Raw genomic sequence first — 15,619 nt, 5'->3', positions numbered from 1 at the left:
GGAGGAGGGGGAGGGGAGGGGAGGGGACGGGAGGAGGGAGAGAGGGGAGGGGAGGGGAGGGGAGGGGAGAGAGGGGAGGGGAGGGGAGGGGAGGGGAGGGGAGGGGAGGGGAGGAGGGAGAGAGAGGAGGGTGAGGTGAGTACGTGGGGCGGGAGGAGAGGAAGTGGGGTGTGTGGAGGAGGGGAAGAGAGGAAGAAGCTGAGGTGGGGAAGGAGGGGGAAGTGGTGAGAGAAGGAGAGGGGGAAGGAGAGGGGGAAGGAGGAGGGAAAAAAGAGGAGGGAAAAAAGAGGAGGGGAGAGAGGAAGGGGATGAACGAGGGGAGGGAGAATGAGAGGGGAAATAGGAGTAGAGTGGACAGAACGGGAGAGGTGAGGAAGGGAGAACATGAGAGGGGAGAAGGGGAGAATAGAAGGGAGAAGGGGGAAAACAGGAGAGGGGAGCAGGGGAGAAAGGGAAAAGGATACCAGGAGTAGGAAAAAACAGGGGGGAGAAAGGTGACAGAATGAGGGGAGGGGAAATGGAAAAGAAGGGGAGAGAGGGAAGGGAGAGTCGGAGTCCAGAAGGGAGTAGTGGTGAAGAGGAGAATTGAAGGTGGAGAGGTGAGACAGTGAAGAGGGTGAGGTGGAGAATTGGAGGTGGAGAGGTGGAAGTCGAGATGGAGAAGTGGAAGTGGAGAGGTGGAGGTGCAGCGGTAGAAGTGGAGAGGTGGAGAAGTGGATCGTTGAGTCATACTCCTTTACAAACGATTGTTGGCTTTCTGGAGGCGGGGCCACTTAACGATGGGAGCAGGGCTCAACACTGACGGCGCGGGGGCCCTTTCACGATGTGGCTGTCTCTCTCAGCATGTGGGATCGGGGTCTCTCAGTATGAGTGGTCGAGATCTCTCAGCATGAGGGAGCGAGGTTTCTCAGCATGAGGGGGCGAGGTCTCTCAGCATGAGGAGGCGAGGTCTCTCAGCATGAGGGGGCGGTGTCTCTCAGCATGAGGGGGCGGGGTCTCAGCATGAGAGGGGCGGGGTCTCACGACACGAAGTCCAGAGGTCTTAGAATACAGTAGTCTCTTGAGACTGAGGGAGAGAGGGAGAGAGGGAGGGAGAGAGGGAGAGAGAGAGAGAGAGAGAGAGAGAGAGAGAGAGAGAGAGAGAGAGAGAGAGAGAGAGAGAGGGTACGGGGAGTCTCTCGGGGCGTTCTAATGATGGTGGCCTGGTTCTTCAAACGAGTACCAGTCTCTCCTGCTCTTTTGCGTAGTCTTGGTGTTTAGCACATTGGAAGGTGAGGGTCTCATGATTTGCTCTTGGGGCTTTCGACTTCGATAGACAAGACAGAAGGAGAGGGGAAAGGAGAAGGGAGGGAGAGGGGAAGGAGAGGGGAGAAGGGAGGGAGAGGGGAGAAGGGAGGGAGAGGGGAGAAGGGAGGGAGCGGGGACGGAGAGAGAAAGGAAAGGGGAAAGGAAAGGAGAAAGGAAAGAAGTGGAAGAGAAAGGGAAGGAAAAAAGAAGAGAAAAAGGAGTTACATGGAATTCCATGGACAAACAGCAACCTATTGGTTCTTCCATGGCTGTTACGGTACCTAACCTAGTATTATACTGTGGTAGATTTTTTCAACTATATAGGAGTAAATAATTCTAAACGGGGATTTGTAGCTTAGTAATGTCGAGATAGTTTTTTGAATATCTCTACGGTGAGAAAATCGATAACGTTGGATGGTAGATCACTATTAACAACGCGATTGAAGAAAGAGTATTTTGCCACGAAGAAGATGGAAGAAAAGACCGTGCTCTGAAATTAGTGGAAGACTTTCTCACGCTAAAAGGAGTCTCACAATGGCGGGCTGCAGGTCTCAATGTTACATTGAAAGTCTTTCAACTTTAACGTTAAGAAGTCTACGTCACGAGGCGTGAGGTCTTTCAAGCTTGGAAGTGGAAGTCTCACATTTGTCGACGAGATCTCACGTTTTGGGAAAAGGTCTCACGCTGGTAACTTGGAGAATTCTGACACCGACAATTAACAAGTCTTGTGAGACTAGTAGTCTCACGTGTTGGCGCATGAGAGGTCTTACATATTAGGGCACTGTTTCCCAACCTGGGGTGCTGAAATCCATTCTAGGGGGGTTGCTGGGAAACGATGCTTATATACACTTTCCTTTAACCTTCTAGTAATAAGATATTAGTTAGGGGGTGCTGGACTGTTTGGACCTGACTACAGGGAAAACGCTGTATTAGGAGGACTATCAGTAACAAAGACGGGGAGGGGAGTCCCGCAATAATGGGGGGAGGGGGGAATGGGGGGAGGGGGAATGGGGGGAGGGGGAATGGGGGGAGGGGGGAAGAGCCCTCCTGATGACGGGCAAAGGATGGAGTTAAGAGTTAAAAGAGTGGGCATCTCGATGGTGGGTAAAGGGGGAGAAGGGGGGAAATGGGAGAAGGGGGTACTGTACCCAAAGAATGGGGCAAGAGGGGAAGAGATCTTGTTCCGGGGTGTAAATGGGAATCTAATTGGGAGGACTTTTTGTCACCCCGGGGCCGATTGTGGGGGGTGGGGGGAAGTAGGGAGGGGGGGAGAAAGGGTGGCCCAGGAATGCAGCTCAAAGGAAGCGGAATAAAATGGAAGGGAGGGAGCGAGGGGAGGGAAAGTATGGACTGGAAGACACAAGGAGGAGAGATGTGAGAGGCGAACTGCCAAAGGTAGAGAAAATGGGAAGAAAGGGATAGAATAGGAAGAGGAAGAAGAGGAAGAAGATGAAGAGGAGGAATAAGAAGAGGATTAAGAAGAATGACAAGTGAAAAAGGAGAAAAGGAATAAGGAGAGAAGGAGAAGAGGAAGAAAAGGGAGAAAGTGAAAAAGAGAAGAGAAACAAGAGGAGGAAGAGGGAAAAAAGAAAGAAGAGGAATGGTAAGGAAGGCAAAGGAGATTTGGAAAACGGGTAGATGGATGTCTGAGGATGAAAGAAGGGAATGGGGGGAGAAGAGGTTTTGGGGGGAGAAGAGGTTTTGGGAGGAGGAAGTGAGATACTCATACTCATAGAACAGCAAAGATCCTTTTTACCGAAGAGGGAGAGTGGGGAGAAGGGGGGGGGAAACTGGGGAAAGGTTAAAGGCGAAAGAATCTGTGTAGTGTGGGGGGAGGGGGAGGGGAGTTGAAGACCGCGAGAGAGAATTTACATGTACAGTTGAAGTGTAACAAAAGAAATTGGGGGGAGGAGGGGGGTTACGGAAAAAGGGGGTGAGAAGAAGAGGGGAACGTAGAAGGGGAGAGAAAGAGGAGAGGAGAATGTGGCGGAGGGGGAGAATGAAATGGGGAAAAAGAGAAGAAAGGGTAATTGAGGGGAACAGAGGGGAGAGGAAGTTGGCAAAGAAAGTGGTAAAGAAAGGGGAAACAGGAAGTTAGTAGAGAGGGGGAAGGGAAAACAAGAGGGGAAAGGGATGATGGGAAGGGAAAATTAAATAAAAGAGAGGAGAGGGGAATAGTTGAAAAAGGGGGAAAAGAAAGGTAAGAAAGCAAGGGAAGGGTTAGTGGAGAAGAAATCGGGGGAGGGAGGAGTAAAAAGGGGAAAAGGAGGCGAGAAGGCAAATAAGGGGAAATTGGGTTAGAGAGGGAAAGGAGTGAAATACGGGAGAATTAGAGGGGAAATGGGAAATCTGAGGAAATGGGAAACAAGGGGAAAAGAGGGGAAGTACTTTCAAAAGAAGAGAAATAAGGGGAAGAGAAATAAGGGGAAGAGAAGGGAAATTAGGGGAGCGTTAATTAGGGAAAGGGGGAAGTTACTGGGGAGGGAAAATGGAGGAAGAACAGAAGAAAAGTGAGGAAGGAAAGAAGGAATATGAAGAGGACGAAGAGAAAGATAACAGAAAAACAGAAAAGGGAATTTCTGGGAAGGTTGAACGGGAAGAAAAAAGTAAATAAAAGGAAAATAGAAAGAATGAGGATGAACAAAGAAAAAAACAAGAGAGAGAGAAAGGAAAAGAAATACAGAAAAATCAAAAGAGGGGACGGCGAAAAAGAAATACAAACAGAAAAAAAAAATTAAGAATTGGGGAAGAGCACGAGGACCATGGCAAAGACGAGGACTAGGGCAAAAACAAGGATGAGGGCAAAGACGATGGACTAGGGCAAATACGAGGACGAGGGCAAAGACGAGGCCTAGGGCAAAGACGAGGACTAGGGCAAAGACGAGGACTAGGGCAAAGACGAGGACGAGGACGAGGGCGAGGACGAGGACGAAGGAGGAAATCCAGAGCTGCCTCTCTGCGACAATATTTTCACGGCCGTTCTCGTGAAGGGTGTACCCAAGTACAATAGATTCTCAGTCTATGTTTGTGGCCTGTTTAATGATGTGCTTGACGTACTAAGCACGGGGAAGGAATCTTGTGAGGATTCAAGGTCGTGCCTGTTACTCTACAAACAATCAAACAAATAAATAGATGAATAAAAATAAAATTATATGAAATAAATATATGAAGGATAATTGATAGGTAAAGAATACAAAATAATACATAAAGTAAAATAGAAGTAAATTAATGAATAAATAAAAAATAAAAATAAAGAATAAACAAATAAATTATAAAAAAGGTAAATTAATACAAAATAAATAGAAATAAAATAGAAATAAATAAAATAGAATAAAATAAATCATGGTCTCCTCCTGTGTGTGTGCGCGCGTGCATATGATTAACCATGGTCTTGAATTACGTGTTGGACTCGTGATTGACAGCTAATTCCCTCCCGGAAGAGAGCTCCGAGCTCATATATGACCGATCTGGGTAATGCTGTGACCTTCCATCCCTCAAAAACTTCCTGCCCACGAGAACTGGAGTAACGACCCGCAACGCAGCGATACTGAAATTATTTCAGCCTTGGGCGGGATTCGAACCCGAATCACCGTAGTGGCGGCCGGGAACTCCACCACTACACCACCGTGTGTGTGTGTGTGTGTGTGTGTGTGTGTGTGTGTGTGTGTGTGTGTGTGTGTGTGTGTGAGTGCGCGCGCGCGTTCGCGCCTGCTTGCCCATGCATGACCACACATCGACTCGACGCACCCTCCACCCCCCTTTTCGCATAAACAGGCATGAATATGCCATGCACATTTTATGCCGTGCATAAATTTAATCTGTTTCATACTTCCTTGTCTAAAGTGCCAACCTCTTATCATTTTTTCACTTCAATTGTTCATTTCCTTGTGTTCCTCCTCCCCTCGCTTATCACCCGCGTCTTTCTCCCCCTCCCCTTCCCCCCTTTTTCTCCCCTTTCCCCCTTTTTCTCCCTGCCCCCCGTCTTTCCAGTCCGTTTCTTTTCCCCTCGATTTAATTTCTTCTTTTCGTTTTAGAATATTTGTTTTTAGTTATTTGCCAATGTACATTATTTCTCTCTCTCTCTCTCTCTCTTTCTCTCCTGCCTTCTCTGGCTCCTTCCATCTCCACTTCTTCCTACATTTTCTCTTCTCACTTTTCTCCTTCCTCCCTCCCCCCATTGCCTCTCTCCTCCCTCCTTTCCCCCCTCGCACTCCATCTCCCCCTCTCCTTTTTCCCTCCCTCCCTCTCTCGCTCCCCTCCTTCCTTCCCTCCCTGTCTCGCTCCCTTCTCTCCCTTCTTCTCGCTCCCCTCCTTCCCTCTCTCGCTATGAGCCTACCTACTTTCCCTCCCTCCCTCCTCCCTCTCTCTCTCTCGTTCCTTTCCTTCCTTCCTTCCCTCCCTCCCTCTCTCGTTCCTTTCCTTTCCTTCCCTCCCTCTCTCGTTCCTTTCCTTCCTTCCCTCCCTCCTTCTCTCGCTTCCCTTCTTCCCCCCCTTATCTCTCTCGCTCCCCTCCTTCCCTCTCTCGCTCCTTTCTTTCCTTCCTTCCCTCCCTCTCTCGCTCCTTTTCCTTCCTTCTCTCCCTCCCTATCTCGCTCCAAGCCTTCCCTCCCTCCCTCCCTGCTCCCTCATCCCCACTCCCTCGTTAATAACCACATCCCATTTGTGTGTTTCAAAGATTCCATATTTCCCCTCTTCACTATCAGGCATTATTTCTACCTACAACCCCCTCCCCTCCCTCCACCACCCCATCACCCTCCTCCTCCTCCCTTCTCCATCAACCACGCTTCGTGCTTGTAACCTCCCACCTAATTTGATTTCTCCCCCGTTTATTCTCACTTTTCCCCCTCCCCTTCTTCCCACTTCCCCTTCCATTTTAACACGTTCCCCTCTTTCCCCCATTCTGTCCATTTCCTCCTCTTCCTTTTCTTCTTGTTTCTTTGTCATTCTTTCGTTACCATTTCCCATTGTTCTCGTTACCATTTCCTCTTCTCCTTCTACCCCACCCCTTTTTTCTCCACGTTTTCTTTCTTCTTTCTAATTACCACCATCATTACCTTTTGTTTCTAACCTTTTTCCTTCGTGTTCCTCCCCTATTCCTTTCTCTTTTTCATTTCCCCCCCCCTCTTCGTCTCACCTCATATTCCCTACTTCTCTTTTTTTTCAATTTCTACTCTCTCCCTCTCTTTTCCTGTCTATCTCTCCCTCTCTATCCATCTCTCCCTCTCTTTCTCTAACTCTCCCTCTTTATCTTTCTCTCGCTGTCTATCTTTTCTCTCTCCCGTTTCCCCCTCTCTCTCTCTCCACACGCTGTCCAATGTGCTCTTCGCCGAAGCTCTGCGTCTTTTTTTTTCTTTTTCCATTAGGCTTCGCCTCCTAATATAGGCACCCCGATGCATTTATTGCCTGCACATCGTGGGGGGGAGGGGGCTGAGCGTTGTGGGGGCTGGACAGCCACCAGAGGCAATACCAAAAGCCTTTTCCAGCCTCCTCTTCCTCCTGTTTCTTCATCCACAACTTTCCTGTCTCCAAATATTTCCTCCTTTTTTTCTCTCTCCCATCTCTTCCTCTCCTCATCCTTCTCCGATCCTCTCCTCCATTATTTTCCTACTTCAATACTAATATTTCCTCTTCCCCTTCTTCCTCTTTTTCACTTTTCATTTCCACACTTCTTTCACTTCCTTCGATTTTCAAAGGCCGTATTTTCCGCAACAACATTATCTAACTAAACATAGTCAAGACTAACTTGTTACAATTACTGGTACCAGTGACTGCCTGTCATTCCTCAGACTGCGATGAACATATCTTTACCATTATCATGTTACTGTTATCATCAATATTACGATAATCATTCCAACAGAAAATTCACAACCCCCTCCCCACCTGATCTATTCAATCATGAATTAATTCTGATCAATTTTTTATTCTATAAGTGCCCAAACCCAATCTATTCCAATAATCATTACATCATCCTGACAACAGCCAATACCTCTTTTCCCTCCCGACTTCACATGTACCCTTCCACCCACCTCCCTCCCTCCGCCTCCCTCCCGGGCCAATAACCCCTTCGTCAACAGTCGCGGTGCCACGCTGTCTGTATGGCTGACACTCCCTGTCATACTGATATCATGTCTGTGTTCGTCGGGTATCAAGTTGTCTGTATACAAACCCGTTCACTACCGAAGGGGGTAGGAGGAAGGGGGAGTGGAGGATGGAGGTAAGCGAAGAAATTGGGAGTGAAGGACTGGAAAGTGGAGGAAGGGGTGAGTGGAGGAAGGGGTGAGTGGAGGAAGGGGTGAGTGGAGGAAGGGGTGAGTGGAGGAGGGGGAGTGGAACAGGAGTAGAGTGGGGAGTGGAGGAGAAGGTGACCGGAGAAGGGGTGAGTGTAGGAGGGAGGAATAGAGGAGGGGTGGAGTGGAGAAGGGATTGAAGAAATGGGAAATGGAGGAATGGGGAGTGGAGGAGTGGGTGGAGTGAAGGAAGAGGGTTGACAGGGAGGTGGAGTGGAGTGATGGAGGGGAGGTGGTACCACCCGGTACGAAAGGAACTGAACATCTAAGACTGATGTCTGTATTACAATGGTCAGCTGTCTGTGCGAACCGCCCTTCTCCATACGTTGTCTGTAAAATCACACGGTCTCCAAGTGACCACCTCTCACTGCTACTGACCTGTAGCTTATACTGTCGGCAGGTGATTTTATTACAATGGGGAGGGGAAGAGGGGGAAATAAACTTACACATCGAGAGGGAAAAGTCTGTACGTAATACCCTTGCGTCTGTTCACAATCCGTCCCCACGTTGTTTGAACACACTAAGGCCCTGTTCACACTAGCGGTTCATTTACAACACAAGTCAACGGAAGCGTTCGCACACAACCGCGCAGTTTTTCTTCCACTATGCGGTACCGCCGCGGTTTCCGCGCGGTTCAAGTCGGTAATGTGAACAGTGCATAACACCATTTTCTACCTGTCTAGCGTCTGTCTGTGTCTGTCCATACGTACATCCAACTGTCTGTACATACGTTGGGTATATCACCGAAGCTCAAATCACAGACAAGAATACTGAGAAGCAACAAGTGAATGAGTGTTACGTGTCCGTGACGTTGCGTGACGGGGCGTGGCGTAGCGTGACGTCACGGGGCGGGACGATCACTCCGCCCCGAGTGAGCAAATGTGGTTTGACTAGTGCGGGAGAGGGGAGGAGGGAGAATAGGGAGGGAGGGGGGAAAGGGAACAAAAACGTGCACAAGCAAGAGTTTCCTATTGTATCTGATTACATTTCTTTTTGTAATTTTTCTTTCTTTAATTCATAAAAAAGTCGGTAGCAATCGTTCCCGTGAAGAGTGAACCTGTCATATGATTCGATTATTTTTTTCATTCATTTATCAATTAGTTCTGTTGTACCTTTTCCAATTTTCCCAGTACGAGTATGCCTCACCGATCACTGTGTGTGTGTGTGTGTGTGTGTGTGTGTGTGTGTGTGTGTGTGTGTGTGTGTGTGTGTGTGTGTGTGTGTGTGTGTGTTTGTGTGTGTGTGTGGTGTGAGCATATATATATATATATATATATATATATATATATAATATTCATTTGTCAGTAAGGCTTTTCTGAAATCACCCCAACTTATAACAAGCAATGTGCTCTCCAGTGATCTCCTCCTTTTCGTTACCATTTATTTTTACATTTGCTCTGCCTGTCGTCAGGCGATTTTATTCAGAACACGCACACACACACGTTCTGGAAATGGTCCAACAGGATGTGTAAGAGCGTAAACTCGAAGAGTTCCAATATCGTAATTTCATTACCGATATCGTAACGAGTGATGATTTTTTTTCCATCACTGCGATAGGTTTAATTCTTGTTTCCCAGAGATCCGCTTTACTGTCTCAAGACCATCCTTCAGGTGGATAAAGTCTCTTAGGATTAACCAGAATATATGTATATACGTATATTATATATATTATATATATATATATATATATATATATATATATATATATATATATATATATATATATATATATATATACACATAAATTTCTTCTCTACTTTCATCTTTGGACGCAGCCGAGCACCTAATGGGGTGACCTCGTTTTATTTATTCTTATCAAATACATCTAAATAAACAAATAAAATTAATTAACTACTTAATAAAATAAAACTAATAATATGAATAGAAAAATTAATGAAATTATGGAAAATAACAATAATAATAACAATAATGATACAAACAAATTATAACTACCAAAACACATGGGGGAGGGACAAGATCCTTTCATACCGGACAGTCCTTTACATCTTAACCAGAGCGTGTCGCCGGCAGATTTCATTCATCACCAGGACATCCACTCCGTGGCAGCCATTTGGACCCATTTAAGCACATACAGCCACCTTGCACGCGCGCAGCAGCAATGAAGCAATAGCGGCCCGAGAGACAAGCACAATGATACTTCTCCAGAGATGATGCAGGACTATTGCGGAATATTGCAAGGCTTAACTATGCAATATCGCGCCACCCGGAAACAACAGCAATATAGTTGCCGGAGCACTGAAACGCGCGGTCAAGCAAGACCGTTCTCTCACCAAGACAACTTCCCTGGGGCATCTGGGTCCGCTAGGGACTCCCGGTGAAGCCTCCACGCTGACTTCGATTAGGACGGTCTACCAGTAGGCCTACGTGTATCTTATATATATACATATCCATATATATATAAACATATGTATTATATATATATATATATATATATATATATATATATATATATATATATATATATATATATATGTATATATATATATATATATATATATTATATATATATAATATATATATATATATATATATATATATACATATAATGCTATGCACCATATCAACACCTTGACTTGATTTCATTAAGTCTTTGTCTACTAAACACCAGATTTTATTCAGCTCAAGGGTCACTCACAGTATCTAATGGACCAAGCCTAACCATGAATCAAGACACCTGTCGCCTGGAGCTGACCATAACCAAGTATATCAACAGCTCTTCAGCGTTATATGGGGGTTAGATGTCCTGGCCGTGGCCATCTTGAAACTAATTATCTCCAGACTAATTACCTGAACTGTCGCCGGTTGTCACTCAGGAATGATTTAGGAAGCTTAGCAGGGAACCCGCAACATGTGGTGGCCTTCCCAACACGCCCACAGTGAGTTTCCTACGCCCATTCAACCCAGTGACGCCCCTTTAAGAGGTGGTGAGGATCCTACGCCAGGAGGCGCATAGCTGCTGCTGCGACCGACACCATCATCTTTGCCCTGTGTGGTTGGACTCTTGGGGAAGGGTACAGTCACTGTTGGGAATCAGACACTTGATATCAAACGATTTTGTTTAAATATGAGAAGTACAGATGCCTCCACTTGCGCCGCGTTTGGTTCGCATATTTCCGACGTGTGTGACTTCTTTACAACTTCCGCCCGAACAAATCGCCAATCACAAAAAATAAACGAATAAATAATTAAAAAAAAAAAAAAAAAAAAAAAAAAAAATGTATATATTATATATATATATATATTATATATATATATATATATATTATATATATATATACATATATATATATATATATATGTGTGTGTGTGTGTGTGTGTGTGTGTGTGTGCGCGAGCGCGCGCGCGACAATAAAAGAAAATAATAATAACAATAATACTCGAACTTATGAGTTATTTCATAAAAACATACAGGATCTTTCACTAACGTTTTTACAATGAACAAAAAACATACAAATAAATAGAAATGTCATCCATAGCTGACCGTATGGCACCAGCCTGCCGGTCACAACTCGAACCAGACGACCGACGACCGTGCAATGACCATGTCCACGGTCGCCGCGACGGTTCCACGAGGAGACCGAGACAGAGAAACCGTCCTAATGACCGCAATAAAGACTTCGAAAGAACAAAAGATGGCCCTGGCAGGAAAAAAATAATAAAAATAAAAAAAAAATAAGACTGTGGAGAAGTGGAGATCACACACACTTTTTTTCTTCTTCCTCTTCCTCTTCTCTCATTGTTACGTTCTTACTCATTTCCTTCCTCTTGTCCTCCTTTTTCTCTTCCCTTCTCTCTTTTTCAATTTCAGCGCCGTTTTCTAATAATCCTCCTTCTATCCTTCCCTATTCCTTTTTCTTTAATTTCTTCTCACTTCCCGCCCTCCACCCCCCAACCTCCTCCGGATTGGGGAGCGGGGTCAGGGAGCTGGTAAAACCAATGCTGTACGTGTTCTCATTTCTTAACCACTAGAAGAAATTGTATACTTGATTGAATTACAGGAAAGTTCACACACACACGCACGCACGCACACACACACGCACACACACACACACACACACACACGCACACACACGAGTGCGCGCACAGAGCACACACGCACAATTATGCACCCAAATGCATATACAGACACTGCGAAGTATGCATGAACGCACACATAAGCATATGCTCACCTAAGCATCCACATGTGCGCGGACACGCACTCACACGAGGGTGCTCGCGAGCGCGCGCGCACACACACCGAAATACATTTGGACGTATCTACGGACGTGTATATACAAATACACATGTATGGACACTATGAGCGCTATGTTATGTATGTACACACGAAGGAACACATACTCAGTCGTAGAGAGATGGAGAGATGGTAAGACACAAACATACAGGCAATGTCGTCACCATTTCCTAAAACCCCGTGCCTACTCAGATCCCATTTCTAACTGCTTCGCACACACGCTCTACCGGATTCCACTCAGCCGGAAACGATAATTCCAAAACTCCATTACAAAATACGTCGACGCCGCCTCACCCCCACCCCCCTTCAGGAGCGGGGATGGGGTGATGGTGGGGGGTATCCCTTGCAGCCCCCACCCCCCTCGAGGTCTTCCTCACGGTCTCGCGGCCTGAAGTTCCTCTCGAGACTTTCCCCCTTGAGGTCCGGCTTCGCCATCTCGAGACCTCTCTCGAAGCCCTGCTTAAGGCGTTATCACACTGGGCTATTTTTCCTCCGACTGCTGGAGCAGATTTGCAGCCCGCAGCTTTCGGTAAGGAATTTGATATGCTGGAGGAAAATAAATTTCCTCTAGTATATCAAATGACATTTTAAGTATTTTTGTTGAGAAAACAAAATAATTTGCTAAAGTGATTTTACGGCGGAAAAAGTTGTGGAGGTGGGCGGTACTGACGATTAATCGGAGGTTGAAGGAAAAGTAGCCCAGTGTGATAACCCTTTAAGCCCTTGCAATATCCAGAATATTTCCCCTGTGTTTGTTGCAAGAGGGGATGGGGGACGGGGATGGTGGGAGATAAGGTATCAACCCTAAAAGCATCTGAATCATACACTACAACTCCATTTGTTGTTAATCAGATAAAGAAAGTACCCGGTATGCATACAGCTGCGACGCTGATAGAGAAATTCACGCGCACACGAGAGATAGAAAGTGTGTGTGTGTGTGTGTGAGAGAGAGAGAGAGAGAGAGGAGAGAGAGAGAGGAGAGAGAGAGGGAGAGAGAGAGGGAGAAGAGGAGAGAGGAAAGGAGAGAGAGGAGAGAGGGGAGAGAGAAAAGAGAAAAGAGGAGAGAGGGAAGAGAGGAGAGAGAGAGAGAGAGAGAGAGAGAGAGAGAGAGAGAGAGAGAGAGAGAGAGAGAGAGAGAGAGAGAGAGAGAGAGAGAGAGAGAGAGAGAGAGAGAGAGAGAGAGAGAGAGAGAGAGAGAGAGAGAGAGAGAGAGAGAGAGAGAGAGAGGAGTGAGAGAGAGAGAGGTGGGGGGAGAGGAGAGAGGACCCGAATCTTCTGGGAAGGCACCCAAACGCCCTTTCCTTCGCAGAATCCTTCTTTGACTCTTTTATCAAAGACGAGGAAGAAGAAGAAATCCCCTTTCAGTGCTCTTCCCTGTGTTCTTCTGCAAACCCATCAACCTCCCTCCCCTCCCCTTCGCTTCTTCCCCAATTTTCTTCCCCTCCAACCCACCCACCACCTTCTCTTCTCCCTCTTCTTCCCTAATTCTCTTCTCATGCCCCTTATAAACCCCTTTGTCACTTACAAACCCTTTTCTCGCCAACCCCCCTCACCCCAGAAAACCCTTTCTTCACCTCATACAAATCCCCTTGCCCCCTTCCCAGCTCCCCTCTTTCCTCCCTTCGCTACCGCTTCTATCCTTGTTATAGCTTAGCAGCACGTTTTCATTCCATCGCCAAATTACTGGAGGGCGCCTTGACTAGCATCTCCATTTGTTTTCCTGGCCATTACACTCCAATTCAATAATCCTCGTCTCTATTTAATGCAATATCTCATGGTTTATGGAGATCGCCCCCTTCTTCATCCACCTCCCCCTCCCTTTCGCGCGTCCTCGCTTCTGATTGGTCCGGTGGGAGGTCTTCGTCGTCCTGCCCGGTCGACCAATGGGGTGGAAGCTCTTAGCAACGGTTTCAACCGTCAACCGTTGACTCTGCAATTTTGGTTATGCTTCCTTTTTTTAAAGTATTCTCGACTGTATCTTAAGTATTTTTTGCACGCTATATCTATCAAACAATTATCGGTATTTGCTACCAGTATGGTTTTCCAAAAATTGGTTTCCTGTCCTCACTGGGAAGAAACTACTAACATCCGACGGTAAAACGCATGGAATGACTGTAGAAGCTGCAAGAGGAGGAGGAGGAAGAGGAGGAAGAGGAGGAGGTGGTGGAGGAACATGATGATGGAGGAGGAATATGAAGAGGAAGAGGAGGTGGAGGAGGAATAGGGGGAGGAACAGGAGTAAGGGAGGAGGAACTGGAGGAATAAGACGGATGAGGAGGAACTGAAGGAAGGTGGAGGAGGGGGAGGACTAGGAGCATGACGATGAGGAACAGAAGGAACAGGAGAAACAAGAGGAGGAGGAGGAGGAGGAGGAGGAGGAGGAGGAGGAGGAGGAGGAGGTGACCAATTGCTCGCAGAAATGGAAGAGCACTAGCAACTAATCGAATCCACGCCCTTCAAACGTGGGCCCGGCACGCGAACCAGTGGACCATCACAACTCCCTCTCTGCAACAACAACTTCCTCTGCAACACGATATCACAACAAGACTACCCCCATCCCCTTCCCCACTTCCCCCGAGGCGCCCTACGCTGCCCCCAGCCATTCCTGTAGGTCCCACCCTAATCTGTTTTGATGAAGTTTGGGAAGTTTCGCTACAGCGTCAGTGGTAATGGTAAACTATACATATGTTGCCGAACTAGAGCGCTGGCTCTAGTCCATGCACCTTGTATACACAGACTCTTCCGGGTATTAAGTTGAAGAAACATACTCCTATGCTGTTGCTGTACTTCACGCATTTTGTTTATATATTCTGTCATATGCAAAGTCGAGGACATAAAACCTTGACACTAACTTGCTATATTTTCTTACAAAAATAAAATAAATTAAGGGAGAAGAGACTTCATGCGGTGACTGTTCTTCGGTATGTCTTCGTTTCAGTTCATGTAATACTACATACTGAAACGCGAGTTCCTTCAACTATGCGTGTGTGTAAACTAGGAACGCTACTGTCACAATATGCAAATTAGAGTTTGCTTCCGATGAACGAGCTGCCAGTCAAGGATGAAGGGAGAACGGTGGGGGAGGAAGACGATGGGAAATGGGAGGAAGGGACTGATAAGGAGAGGATGTGAGATAAGAAGGGAGTGTATACGGAGGTGGGAGAGAGAGAAGGGAGATAATCTTCTATGACGTCTGTCTCATTGGTCTCACACACGCACACACGCACACGCGCGCACGCTACAAGAACAGCGCCATTCCATCCATTGTACATATTAACTCAATTTGGTCTAGTCTTAGAACTTAAATTGTACATTATTAGTGTATCACTATCAACTTAATAAAGTGATTAATATTATTATTATATTATTCTACACATCCATACATACACACATTTCTATTCATCCTTTCCCTTCCCAACTTGCTTCCTCCATCTTCACTCAGTCTGGGCTCTCCAGCACGCCCTATCTCCAACACTATCTCCCGCAATCTCCACCACGCTCTGATCAACCTCACGCAGAGACCATTCTTCTCTGCCACCCGCTTGCCCTCCCGTCTTTCATCGCCCCAAACATACCAACACACATACCAACTTTGAAATACCAATCGCACGCGCTACGAACCAGCGTGCTTTCACATCGATGTCATGCAATGCAATGTGTGTGTGTGTGTGTGTGTATGTGTGTGTGTATGTGTGTGTGTGTGTGTTTATTAAGATGGAAGGCAAGAGAAGAGAGAGATTAAGAAGACACAGCAGGAGGATGAAAAGAAGGGGGAGAGAGTAAGGGGGAGGAA

Source organism: Oratosquilla oratoria, chromosome 42, assembly GCF_046742065.1.
Source record: "Oratosquilla oratoria isolate Oo_2021 chromosome 42, ASM4674206v1, whole genome shotgun sequence".
NCBI classification, from domain to species: Eukaryota; Metazoa; Arthropoda; class Malacostraca; order Stomatopoda; family Squillidae; genus Oratosquilla; species Oratosquilla oratoria.
This window is presented reverse-complemented; position numbering follows the sequence as displayed.